The sequence below is a fragment of the Panthera uncia genome, assembly GCF_023721935.1.
Source record: "Panthera uncia isolate 11264 chromosome E2 unlocalized genomic scaffold, Puncia_PCG_1.0 HiC_scaffold_19, whole genome shotgun sequence".
In the NCBI taxonomy this organism is placed as follows: Eukaryota; Metazoa; Chordata; class Mammalia; order Carnivora; family Felidae; genus Panthera; species Panthera uncia.
The window spans coordinates 11,329,047-11,342,302 of NW_026057588.1; positions in this window are offsets into that span (position 1 = coordinate 11,329,047).

Below are 13,256 nucleotides of genomic sequence, written 5' to 3' on the forward strand. Positions count from 1 at the left end.
ATAGTGAAAAACTTGTACTCTTACAAAAAGCCTCTTTGTATCTACTGTTCATTACGTCACACCCCACTGCTCTATTCCCTTCTAGGGCTTAGTCTTCATCTACAGCTTAAATCTTCCCTGTTCCCGTAAGACTTCTTGTGGGTTTTGTCTCATACATGAATAAAAGCCGTGTGTAATAACACAGACTACAGATTTGAAATCAAGCTGCCTGGGTTAAAATTCAGTTCTTCCACTTATTCTGTGAACTCTGTTCCATTTTTATTCACTTGCAAAATGGAAATAATACTATGACTGATATGATAAACAAATTAGTAACTACACTGAAGGGCACTGGAAACTCTACCTGACTCATAACCACCCTATAAAAAGCAAATATTATCCTCCGGTGACGGGAAACATGAATAAGGGATGAGTGGCTTAGCAACTTTGCTTTAAGATCATTAAAATTAAGAGCAGGGCGCCTGAGTGGCTCAGTTGGGCATCCAACTCTTTTTTTTTTTTTTTTTGAGAAAGAGAGAGAGAGAGAGAGAGAGAGGGAGAGAGAGAGAGAATCCCAAGCAGGCTCTGCAGTAGTAGTGGGGGGCTCAACTCAAAAACTCAAGAACTCAGCTCAAGTTTGGGGGGCTCAAACTCAAGAATTGTAAGATCATGACCTAAGTCTAAATCAAGAGTCAGACGCTTAGCCAACTGAGCCACCCAGGCACCCCAAACTCTTTATTTCAGCCCAGGGCATGATCCCAGGGTCATGGGATCAAGACCCACATTGAGCTCCACGCTGATAATGAGCCTACTTAAGATTCTCTCTCTCCCTCTGCCCCTCTCCCTGGCTTGTTCTTTCTCTAAAGAAAATTAAAAAAATTAAAAAAATAAAATAAAATAAAATAAAATAAAATAAAATAAATTTTTAAAAAGAACTATTTCCTATGTTTGTTTGTTTTAATGTAGAGCATTGAGATTAAAAACACAGACTTGAGGCTGTAACACCTTGGGCTCAAATGGCAGTTCTGTCTCTTAAAGCGTTAAGTTTTGGGCAAACAGTGTAAACTCACAAAGAGTAAATGAAAAAGAAAAAAATAATTTTCCTTGTCCAAAAGATGCATTTTCTCTGCCCTTTTTCTTAGAGCATTTCCATAGGAAACCCAGTGCTTTTTGGATCTTTTTTCTGACTTTTAAATACATATGTAAATCTTGTTAGAGGCTAAGTAACTTCTTACCAAGTTTACAATCCAGAAGTGTTTTTCAAAGGTCTGGGCTTTGTCCCTTTTAAATGTAAATGTCCGGGCAAATAATCTAGTGTCCCTATCACTGTGGGAGTTTAACCAAGGTTTCTTTCTCTGCTAGCAGGGGAGATAAGATACATTTCATTATTCCCTCGGATAAGGTCAAATAACTAAGAAAATTCCCAAGAAAAATTAGCATAAATTTATCAACGAATTTGCGGCAAACGGTGTAATCAAGCCCTCTTGTAGGAAGACAAGATATCGTTAATCCTGAGAATACGTGTACCCAGTAAACATTTAACAGCATAAAAAGCTTGTAACTGCTTGCCTGTATACACAGGGCGAAGCTTCTTTATTTGTAATCTCTTCCCGCAAATTACCTACAATACAGTACTCTGAATATGAGTATTCAGTAATAAGCTTACTTTTCTACATTATGTAGCGAGAACTTTGTGTTAGTAGTGTTGCATCCACACGACTCCTGAAACAGAATGCTACAGGCACCAGTGACAGTCACAACAAAGTTTATTACAATGAGAGGCAAGGCCGACCGATCGGGACCAACACTCTTGATAAGAGTGCGGCCCCGAACAGCCGGGGTACAGAGTTTTTATAACCGATCACATCGTTTTATCATCACCTGGGAACAGAACAAAGAAACAATTTCCAGATGAGTTAGAAACAGTTGCCTAATGAGGTGTTTACTTTAGACTTTCTGCCTCTAAGTTGCAACCAGTGGATCTCCTTGACCCTGCCTCTGATGCTCTTTTCTTTGAACTTTTGCTTCCTTAATTGGTGAAGCCTAATTTACAAGAGTATGAGGCGTAATTTATAAGAGTAAAGCAAGGCTGTTATCTCTTAACCTTCAATGTCAACACAAAGCTGTTATTTTTCAAGCTAAGCATTAGCCCTACACTACAATTTAACCCTTACAGTAGGAGGTTGTATTTCCAGCTACCTCTGCTGAAAAAATAAATAAAAGGCGAATAGCATTACCTGGCTCATAAGGCTGTTGAGGTCATCTCATAAATTAGTTCGTATAAAAATGATGAGGGACCACTATACCAATGACACTACTTGAGAGATGAGCATAATGAGACCAAGAGAGATTAGGTAACTCGCATAACGTTGTTCTGCTAGGAAGTGGCAGCGCTGACTGGGAGGTGAGGAAAGCCGGCTGGAGCGCCGGGAGACCTGCAGACCAGGCGACACGGAGACCTGGGCCGCCCCGACCCAGGGAAGCCAGAGGCGCTGCAGACGGGAGGCTTGGCAGAGGGGAACGCAGACCTCTTCCAACTCCACCCTCCGCTGCCTCGGGCAGCTCCGGGCTCGGGGAGCTCCCTGGGAGGGAAGACTCCTCTACTGGACAGGAAGGCACGCACCAACCTCGCCCTCCTACCGCGAAAGCGGCTCTCTCCGACTAGAGGGAGCTCATGGACCACTTCCCAGAATTCCCTCGCCAGGCCTTCCAGAAGCGGAAGTGCTCCAGGCTACATGTAGCCCAGACTACATCTCCCAGAATGCCCGAGATAAACGACGCCCTCAGCTCCGCCTCCTAAAGCGGAAATACTTCCGGGTACCCCGAGCGGCTGGATATTAACTCCTTTAATGCCAGAGTGAATCTTGGCGGAATTGTGTCACTTTAGACTGCAAGGGTCTTCTACGGTGGCTCCTACAGATTCTGTTGTTGAAAGCTGATCAGCACTTTAGTCGCGTTCAAGGCGCTCAGAAGGAGGTCGGGGTAGGGCAGTGAAGAATCCCAAAAAGCTGCCCTGTAGGAGTAAAAATAAGAGGGAAATGGATTGTCTTTGGTAGAGACCCAAGACAAACTCCAAATCACCTCACTAATTGAAATTAGATTAGAGTGAAACGTTTGTTACTGTCTTCAACCACCTAGCAAAAACAAATGAAAATCTTTTCTAGAGAAAGAGAGCATCATCCTAGGCTTCAAATTATTTCTGTAATACTAAAATATATTAATAGTGGGCAAAATAGCCCTTGGAGATAAAACCATTATGAGGCATGGAAAGAAACACTTCATAAGTTTCAAATTATCAAGAATAACAGCTTTGCATGATCAAAAGCAAACTTTAAAAAGCAAAACTGACAGAATTATAGGGAGAAAAACATTCACAATTAGACTGGGAAGTTTTAACACATATTTAGGAAGAATGTAGAGTCTGGAGAGCATTTACTAAAACAGAAGAGAAGCTGAAAATTAAAATGGAAACATCCATCTCAGGAATTTAATAAACAGAAAACAAAAACTATAGTAAGTAGATGGAAGGAAATGATGAAAATAAATTCATGAAATAGAAAACAAAATAGACTGAAGTTTTTGTGAAGGGCCAAAAGACGATTCAATGAATAAACCAATAAAATTGACAACGTCCAGTAAGAGTGGCTAAGAAAAAAAAAAAAGACAGAAATGACATACTACCAAATTTCAGTGATAAAAATGGAAACATCAATAAAGATATTAAGAAAACATCATGCAGAACATTACAATGATAAATTTGAAAATACATGTGAAATGGTTATAAACTTCTAGAAAACTCCAGCTTAAAACTAAAATCAATTTCTACTCCTGAAACCAATATTACACTATATGTCAACTAACTTGAATTTTTTTCAATGTGGAAAGATACCTAAAATAAACATATACAACAATTACACATAATACTTAGTGATAAAATGTTGAAATTTTTATCTCTGAGAACAGGAAACAGAAGAGAATGCTAAATACCACCCCTTTCATCAAATTGTACTGGGCCTTGTATCCAGCAAACTGGTCAAATTTACTTGTCAATGCCAATAACTTTGTTGTAAATTACTTTAGACTTCCTAAATACATAAACACACCATTGGTAAATAATGACAATTTTGTTTCTTCTTTTTCAATCTTTACATTTCTTATCTATTTTTCTTTCATTTGTACGTTGAAAAGAACTCTTGTTCCTTTTAGCCTATTCACACTTTTTAAAAAGATTTTTGCGGGAGTATTTTAAAGCAAATTGCAGAACCTCTTTTCAGTAAAATTAAATTGAAATCCTGGACACATGTGATAAAATAATTTTGTATTTATTCCTTTCTTTTCCCCATCGAACACTTTCATTTGCTCCTCTGACCCATAGGATATTATTTCATCTGAAGTACAGTTGACTCGAACAACACAGGTTTGAACTGTGCAGGTAGACTTATATGTGGATTCTTTTTCAATAAATACAGTACAGTACTATAAATGTATTTTCTTTTATGATTTTCTTTAAAAATTTTTTTAAAGTTTATTTTTAATGAGACAGAGACAGCAGGAGAGGGGGAGAGGGAGAGAAAAAGGGGGACAGAAGATCCCAAGCAGGCTCTGCGCTTCCAGGACAGAGACTGACTTGGGGTTCGAATTCACGAAACCACGAGATCATGATCTGAGCCAAAACCAAGAGTCAGACACTTAAAGACTGAGCCACCCAGGAACACTTCTCTTATGATTTTCTTAATAACATTTTTTTCTCTAGCTTACTTGAAAATACAGTGCAACATTCAAAATACATGTAACAACATATTTGTGGGGAATAAGCTTAGGAATCCCCTGGGCTTACACCAATGGGTTAACAAGGCATAAAGAATTACAAAGCGATATGATGCTCACACCCGAGTTTGGGTAAACAAGATTAGCAACCCAGAATAGGGAGGTGCAAAGGCACAAAGAATAGGGAGATGCAAAGGCACCCCAGAATAGAGAGGGGTGCAAAGGCTCCCAATACAAAGGTATATGAGGTAAGCAAGATTAGGCATTCAGGGCGAAAACGCCCCCCAATTTAGTGCTATAGCATAAAGCTGCTTTTGCAGGAGGGAAGGAACAAATTAGGTAAACAGGTAAATTGGGTTATAGACCACTGTGCTGCGAGTGAAGTTGCCCAGAGCGGAGATGATTAACAAAAGAAAAGGTGCCTTGTTAACCTTGAGGTTATTTCCCCTATCTGTCCTATCCCCTAGGCTAGCTAAGATAAACATATACAGCACCTCCTGTCTGCCATTAACAACCATCTGCCCATCTTCCCGGCACCAGGATTTTGTTTTATATTGACCCAAGCCCCAAACACTGTGTATCTTCAAAACCCCCTTTTCCCCTCATGCCCATGAGCTAATGTTCACCGATTCAATATCTGTTTGTGCACACCCATCGTGTTTGTAAGCCTTTTGATCTTAATAAATATGGGGCAAAGACACTTATTCGGGGCTCTTGTCTTTTCCTGGACATTAACCATCTCTCACTTTTTATCCTGCATCCTGCTCTCTTGCTAGACGAGAGAGAACTTTAGACCCAGAGTCTATGACAGATATTAATTGTTTATGGGTAATGCTTTGGTCAATAGTAGACTATTAAGTTTGGGGGAAGTCAAAAGTTATACACAGATTTTTTACTGGGTGGGTTAGTATCCCTAACCCCTGTGTTGTTCAAGGGTCAGCTGTATTTCTTTTTGTGTGTCTTCTTATGCAGAATATGTGTGGTGTGTTTTTGTGTGAACATATTTTTAATTTATGTAATTAGTATTGATGAGGGAGCCAAAGGCAAGCTGAGGGTAAAGCTAACACCATGCAACTCTCCCCTCTCCCCCGAGGTGGGATATGTGTAACATTTCTCAGGTACCCCTAGCTGCCCAAGAACAAAGGAAAGGGAAAAACAAATGGTTAAATGATGGAGATCACAATCATGCAGGGCACGAATCTCCATCAGTTTGCAACTGTCTTCATGATTTATAAGAAAAAAGAAAATCTCCAGAAACCTATAGACTCAGTTTCCTGGAGCCCCAACGTCATTCTCCCCTCCATAGTGATGTGGGTAACGAAGGCAAGAAGAAAATGTACACAAAATTAAATTTGTTTATAACCTGCAGCCCATTGACAAATACTTGAGATAGGCAGAGTAAAACATTCCTCCAAGAAACTCCCATCTTTCTTAATGTTAATGCCTTACTAGAGGGAAAAATAACTTTGGCTCAACCATAGCAAGATCTCCAGTATCTTGTGAGTCTTCTTTAGCATATGAAGATCCTTTTGGGAACTTCCCCTTGCCTTTACCCACCCCCTCAACTCCCAGGTATACAATCAGTCACTCCTCACAACCCCAGTGCAGCTCTTTCTACCCACTGATCATGTCCCCTTTATTTAGTAAAATCATCTTTTTGCACCAAAGACATCTAAAGAATTCTTTCTTGGTCGTTGGCTCTGGACCCCATCATCACTCCAAAAACACATCAGTATTGTGTTATAAAACTTAATTGATTTTTTTAACTTTCTTCATTCAGTATTATATCTTTAAGATTTGTCCATGTTTTTAGCATACATCTAATTTATTTTATAAAATTCACACACAACATCTTATCTATTTACTCTTCCATGAAAGATACCCAGTTTTCCATTGGCAATAATGATGTGATATGTCTCCATACTCCTATACAAATGTATGAGAATTTACTTAGGACACATATCTAAGGAGTGCATTTGATGGTTCATAGCATATTCATATACTTATATTTATAAATAATAGCTAGTTTAATCTTTTTTATTTTCAAGAGAGAGAGAAAGCGTGTGTGAAGGGGAGAGGGAGGAAGAGAGAAAAAGAGGGAGAGGGAGGGAGGGAGAGAGAGAGAGAGAGAGAGAGAGAGAGAGAGAGAGAATCTTAACCAGGCTCCATGGCCAGTGCAGAGCCCAACATCAGGCTCCAAACAGGGCTCAGTGTGGGGTTCGATCCAACCACCCTGGGATCATTACCTGAGCTGAAATCAAGGGTTGGATGCTCAACCAACGAAGCCACCGAGGCGCCCTGCTAATTTAACCTTTTGAAAAAGTGCTGGACTGATTTTCCAAAGCCTTTGCACATTCCAAAACATCTCCACTCACAGCGTATGGCAGTTTCAATTTCTCCACTTCCAATCATTTTATTATCAAGTTTTGTTTTGTTTTGTTTTGTTTTGTTTTGTTTTGTATATAGCCAATCTGATGAATGTGGAGTGCTATCTCATTATGGTTTTGATTTACATTTTCCTAATGTTGACCATCTTTTCATGTGCTCACGGGCCATTTGTGTATCTTCTTTGGAAGAATGTCTATTCCCAAATGTTTTGGCACATGGTTTAATTGGGCCATCTGTCTTTTTATTGATGATGTGGGCTATTTGTCTTTTATTACCAAATTGTAAATGATCTTTATATATTCATTCCAGTTATAACTTCATTATAAGAGATACAACTTCATATATGATATGAAAACAAATATTTTTTTCTCCCATTCTGTGGATGTCTTTTCACTTTCCTGGTGGTATTTTTTGAGACACAAAAGTTTCTAATTCTGATCATGTCCTATAAATCTATCTTTTATTGTTGTTCCTTGTGCCTCCATGTCATATCAAGAAACCACTGACTGATGCTAAAAGTTTTATAATGTTTGGTTCTTACATTTAGGTCCTTGATCCATTTTGAGTCGGTTTTTGAAAATTGTGTGTGGTACGGGGTGCAACTTCATCTGCATGTGTATATCCATTGTCTCAGCACCATTTGTTGAAGAGACTGTTCTTTTGCCATTGAGTTGTCTTGGCACCCTAACTGGATTTTTAAAATTCATTTATCGTGTCCTACATTGGATAAACAACCTTAATGATGAAGAAATCAATTTAACAAACTTTGTCTTAATTTCTGTGCTTTTGAAACTCCCAAGTTTCAAATTTTTAAAATTAACTTTATAATTTATCCTTTATATTTAGGGCCTTTAATCCTTTTGGAGTCTACCAATGCATGTGTTATTAGGTGAGGAACCACTTTGTTTTTCTGCATATACAAAAGAAATGCTTAAAAACAAGTAGTGCTATTTATGGATAGAAAATTCCATAATTTAAAATATGCTAAACTACTATAGTGATCTACAATATCAGTGCAAACCCAATAGAAATGCTGGCTTTATGGGGTACCTGGGGGTCTCAGTCTATTGAGCATCCAACTTTTGAGTTTTGTTCAGGTCATGATCCCAGGGTTGTAGAATTGAGCCCCATGTCAAGTTCTGCACTGAGCATGGAGCCTGATTAGATTCTCTTTCTCTCTTCCTCTGCCCCTCTCTTCCACTTGCATTTTATCTCTCTCAAAAAAAGAAATACTGGGGTGCCTGGGTGGCTCAGTCGGTTAAGCGTCTGACTTCAGCTCAGGTCATGATCTCACGGTCTGTGAGTTAGAGCCCCGCGTCGGGCTCTGTGCTGACAGCTCAGAGCCTGGAGCCTGCTTCAGATTCTGTGTCTCCCTCTCTCTCTGCCCCTCCCCTGCTCATACTCTGTCTCTCTCTGTCTCAAAAATTAAAAAAATTTTTAAAAAACATCAAAAAAAAAAGAAATACTTTTTTTTCCTGGAAATTGATGCAGTAGTTATAAAAATTTTGTAAAGAAGCAAAGGGCTAAAAATAGTTAAGATAATGTTAAGACAACAAAATGGAAGCCTTTATCAGATATTAAATAATATTATACAGCTAAGTATCTGAGACAGCGTGGTGTTTGCTTAAAGACGGCCAGATAAAAAAGGGAGGAGAATAGAGACCAGATCAAAGCAGACACTTTCATCTGATTCATGAAAAGGAGACATTGCAATAGAGGGAGAGAGAAGTATTTTTATGTATGTTCCTCCATCAATCGGACATCCATATGGAAAAGTATATTTACTTCTACTTCACAGAATCTACAAATATAACTTTCATAAGGACTGTAGATCTAATTTTGAGAAGTAAAATAATGAAGCTTTTAAAAATAAAACCTTAAAAAATTTTTTATGTTTATTTATTTTTGAGAGCAAGAGAGACAGAGCTCAAGCAGGGGAGGGGCAGAGAGAGAGGGAGACACGGAATCCAAAGCAGGCTCCAGGCTCTGAGCTGTCAGAACAGAGCCCAAAGCAGGGCTCAAACCCACGGACCACGAGACCATGACCTGAGCCGAAGTCAGACGCTTAACCAACTGAGCCAGCCAGGGGCTCCTTAAGAATAAAACCTAAGAGAGAATGTTTGTTACCTTAGAATAGGGCAATAAAATTCTTAAACAAGTCCAAAAGCAAACTACTAAGTGTTGACAAGGATATGGCGCAACCATAACTCTATCACTTTGCATGTGAGAGTGTACATTAGTTCAGTGACTTGGAAAATGTTTGGCAGTGTCTGCTAGAATTAAATATATGCATCACCCATGACATGCAATTCCACTTCCAGCAAGCAGAAAAATAAACACACTACACACACATCCCAAAATATACGCAAGATTTGGCCCCTAGGATGTAGTTTGCCTACCCCTGCTCTACAGTAAACACGTAAACAATTGCTTATAAACAGCAACATGGCTCAAGCTCACAAACACGATGTTGAGCAAAACAAGCGGGGCACAAAAGAATATATGCAACGTAATCCCATTTATGTAAAGATAAACAAAAGGAAACGTAGTCAATAGTAATAGAAGTTAGGGAAGTGCACTTGAGGCGGGTGGGTAGTAACTGAAAAGGAGCAGCAGAAATGGTTTGTTGTGTCTGTTAGAGCCTACTGATGGTAATGGTCTTGGTTATGGATGCCTGAAGTACTGGCCCAGACTCTGTATTACTTGTATAGAGCCCCACAGACATTTCCCCAACTGGGGCCAATTTTGTGGCTGGACCAGCCCTTATTGGTTATTATGATCACAGGACACACTTCAGCAAAAAATCCAGGAGTAAGATTTATAACTCCCATGTCCTGGAGGGTACATGGTATGCCAAAGGACCACACAGCGAGATCAGAGAGAAAGAGCAAGCTGAGACCTGGGGCTCTGCGTTTAATTGGGTCCAAGGGTGGGGTGTCTGGGGTTTCACAAGAGTTCACTTAATTATTTGAAATATACAAGTGGGATTAGGGGATGGGAGAGTAGAGACAGGGTCACCCAGGGTTTCTGAAAGGGAAGTTCATGAATGTGGGTGGCCTAGTTCCTTATCTGGTTGTTTTGCTAGAAACTGCCATATAGCTGGCAATATGTTTATTCAAAATGAGTATCTTTTTAAGCGGATGCCTCAGGAATCAATAGGCTAATGTCAGGCACTTACACTGCAGGGTTCAATATCACCCAGGCAGGGTTCAATCAGAAAAGTTGTGTCATTGTGACTTTAGAGATAAGTGTATTTTAAAAAAGAAATTAGATTTGGGGCATTTGGGTGGCCCAGTCGGTTAAGCATCTGACTTCAGCTCAGGTCATGATCTCGCATTTCCTAAGTTCAAGCCCCACATCGGGCTCTGTGCTGACAGCTCAAGCCTGGAGCCTGCTTCGGATTCTGTGTCTCCCTCTCTCTCTGTCTCAAAAAGAAATAAACATTTAAAAAAAAATAGGAATTAGACTTTACACAAATGTGGGAGGAGAAATCAGCGTTTAGGAATTCTGAGAAGCCCAGCTCATCCAGCTTCTGAAGCAGAATTGTTAATGGGGAACATCGTGTAAGATCAGTGAATCCTGTGAACATTAATTTTGCTACAATTCTTTTTTCTTTTTGTAAAATTCTTTGCCTGGTCACAAGCAATGGTGGATGGAATATCATGAGAGAGAATAAAGCAGTTTGTGAGGTCCACAGATGGTGTTTCTGGCAGAAGCACTGGACCGGGAAAGGCAGTTCCATATCTAAAAGCAACTTTTCTCCAGTGAAAACAAAATGCTGTCCCTTCCATGATGGAAGTGGTCTTGTGTAATCAAATTCCTAGCAGGGGCCTGGGTAGTTCTCTTTGGAGAACAGCACCAAAATGTTCCCTTCTCATTCAGCTGATCACAGACACCTCCTCATGAAGCCACAGGCATGGGTTGAAAGATGGGACTCACAGTAGCAAGAATTGGAGCTATGGAAACCTGAGTCACTCGTTCATGCAGCTTACTTGTGACTTCTGTTTAGGCCCAACCTCATATGGATCACTTCAACATCAGCACCAGTATAGCTGCTGGTATACTCAAATTTATGGCTTCATCACATGGTAATTTTATGGCCAGATAGTTTCAATTAGGGATTGAAAAACCCAGAAGTTGCTTTCTCAGGATTAATGCTATCAGCAGAGAATGGCTTAATTTTGTTCCCAAATCCTAAATATGTATGCTGTAAGCTCCGTGCAGTGACCCTACCTGTCAGACACTTCATACTTCATCAGATATATATCAGGGGTCACAAAATTATTGCAGTCAAGAACCAGATAGTAAATATTTTAGGCTTTGCAGACCACACAGATCTCTGTCACAACTACTCAACTCTGCCATCTTAGCATGAAAGCACTGTGGACAATATGCATAGAGTCGTCATGGCTATGTTTCAATAAAGTTTTATTTACAAAAAACAAGTGGCAGCCAGATTTGACCCATGGATTGTAGTTGGCCAATCCTTGGAACAAAACTATGAAGACTGGAAAGTTGGTGTAGCCCTGAGCTGGAGCTATGAAAGTGTATTGATGGCCCTACCAGATGAAACTCAACTTCTTTGAACGTTTACTAACATTCAAACAGGTATAGGAACAGGTATAGGGAAAAAAAAGAAAAAGAAAGCATGTTGGTGTAATGGCTGCATATCAGGTGCCAGCAGATGATTGACGTGCTCCAGCAATAAAACCTCATCTGACGGTACAAGTGATGTCAAGTCCTAATTAAATTTACAATAATCCCAGGTCATTCCCCCAAGATCCACCTGTCTTTTTGCACAGGTCAAATAAGTAAATTAGGGGCGCCTGGGTGGCTCAGTCAGTTGAGCATCCGACTCCAGCTCAGGTCATGATCTCACAGTTCGTGGGCTCAAGCCTTGCATCAGGCTCTGTGCTGACAGCCCGGAGCCTGGAGCCTGCTTTGGATTCTCTGTCTCCCTCTCTGTCCCTCCCTGACTCACACTGTCTCTGTCTCTCCCAAAAATAAACATTAAAAAAAATTTTTTTTAATGAGTAAACTGGAGGGATATGATAGAGTAACAGGACTCCTATCTATGACTTTCAAGATACTGCTGTGGCACTAATCTCTAGAATCCCTTGAATAATATGGCATTTCTTTTGTCTTTCTATTTTGGTACATACAAGGCAGTTACAGTGTTTATTTGTCCTTTCTTACCAAAATAGCCTTTGTCTCATGGGTGAGGGAACCAACGTGAGAATTCTGCCGGTGGTTGGGTATTTCTATTGCAATTCGGCGTTCTGGAACTTGGGAAATAACCAGACAATGGGTTCAAGGACCTATTCAGATCACCACATATGGACCTGAGCAAAAGTTAGGTTATTATTTGTTGTTTATAAGCCCCAACTACTAACTGGTGGGCACAATGCATTTGAGGTTCCAGGAATTAATGTCATGTCTACTGTCCAGTAATCCCTCCGTATTCTACTTATTTCCACTTATCTAATGCAAAATTTCCATAAATATGGCTGCAAGTCACTTTGAGGAAGTCTAGAACAATTTATGGTATATACTTTTGGCAGTATATCGGATGCTTTCCTCAAGGGAACCTAGCCTGTTCTTTAAGATGCTCTGGAAATGGGAATGGACTCATTCACCAAGACTGCCAATGCTCCCCTCACCAATGAACTTCTTAAATCTTTGGCAAAGGCAGTGTTCTTTAAACCCTCCCAGGGCACACATGTTGAGAGGGTCTTACATGACAAATTCACTTCAGCAGTCTGACATTCCCATGTCTTTGTATACCTTCTACAGCAGTTCTTAGCTGGGGACAATTTTGTCCCCCACCCTGGGGCATTTGGCAGTATCCTGAGACATTTCTTATTGTTACAGCTGTTGGGGGGGGGGGTGGTGAAACTGGCATCTAGTGGGTAGAGGCCAGAGATGCTGCTGCAGAGATGCTACAGTGCACAGGACAGCCCCCAACACCAAAGAGCTATCCAGTCCAAAATGTCAGTTGTGTCAAGGTTGAGAAAATATTTTACAACATACTTATAAAGTTCTAGCATTTTGACTTTAGTGTATATAGGATAACTTTAGGTTCAGGTTTTAGTCATTTTACTGAACAAACTGTTGAAGGCATT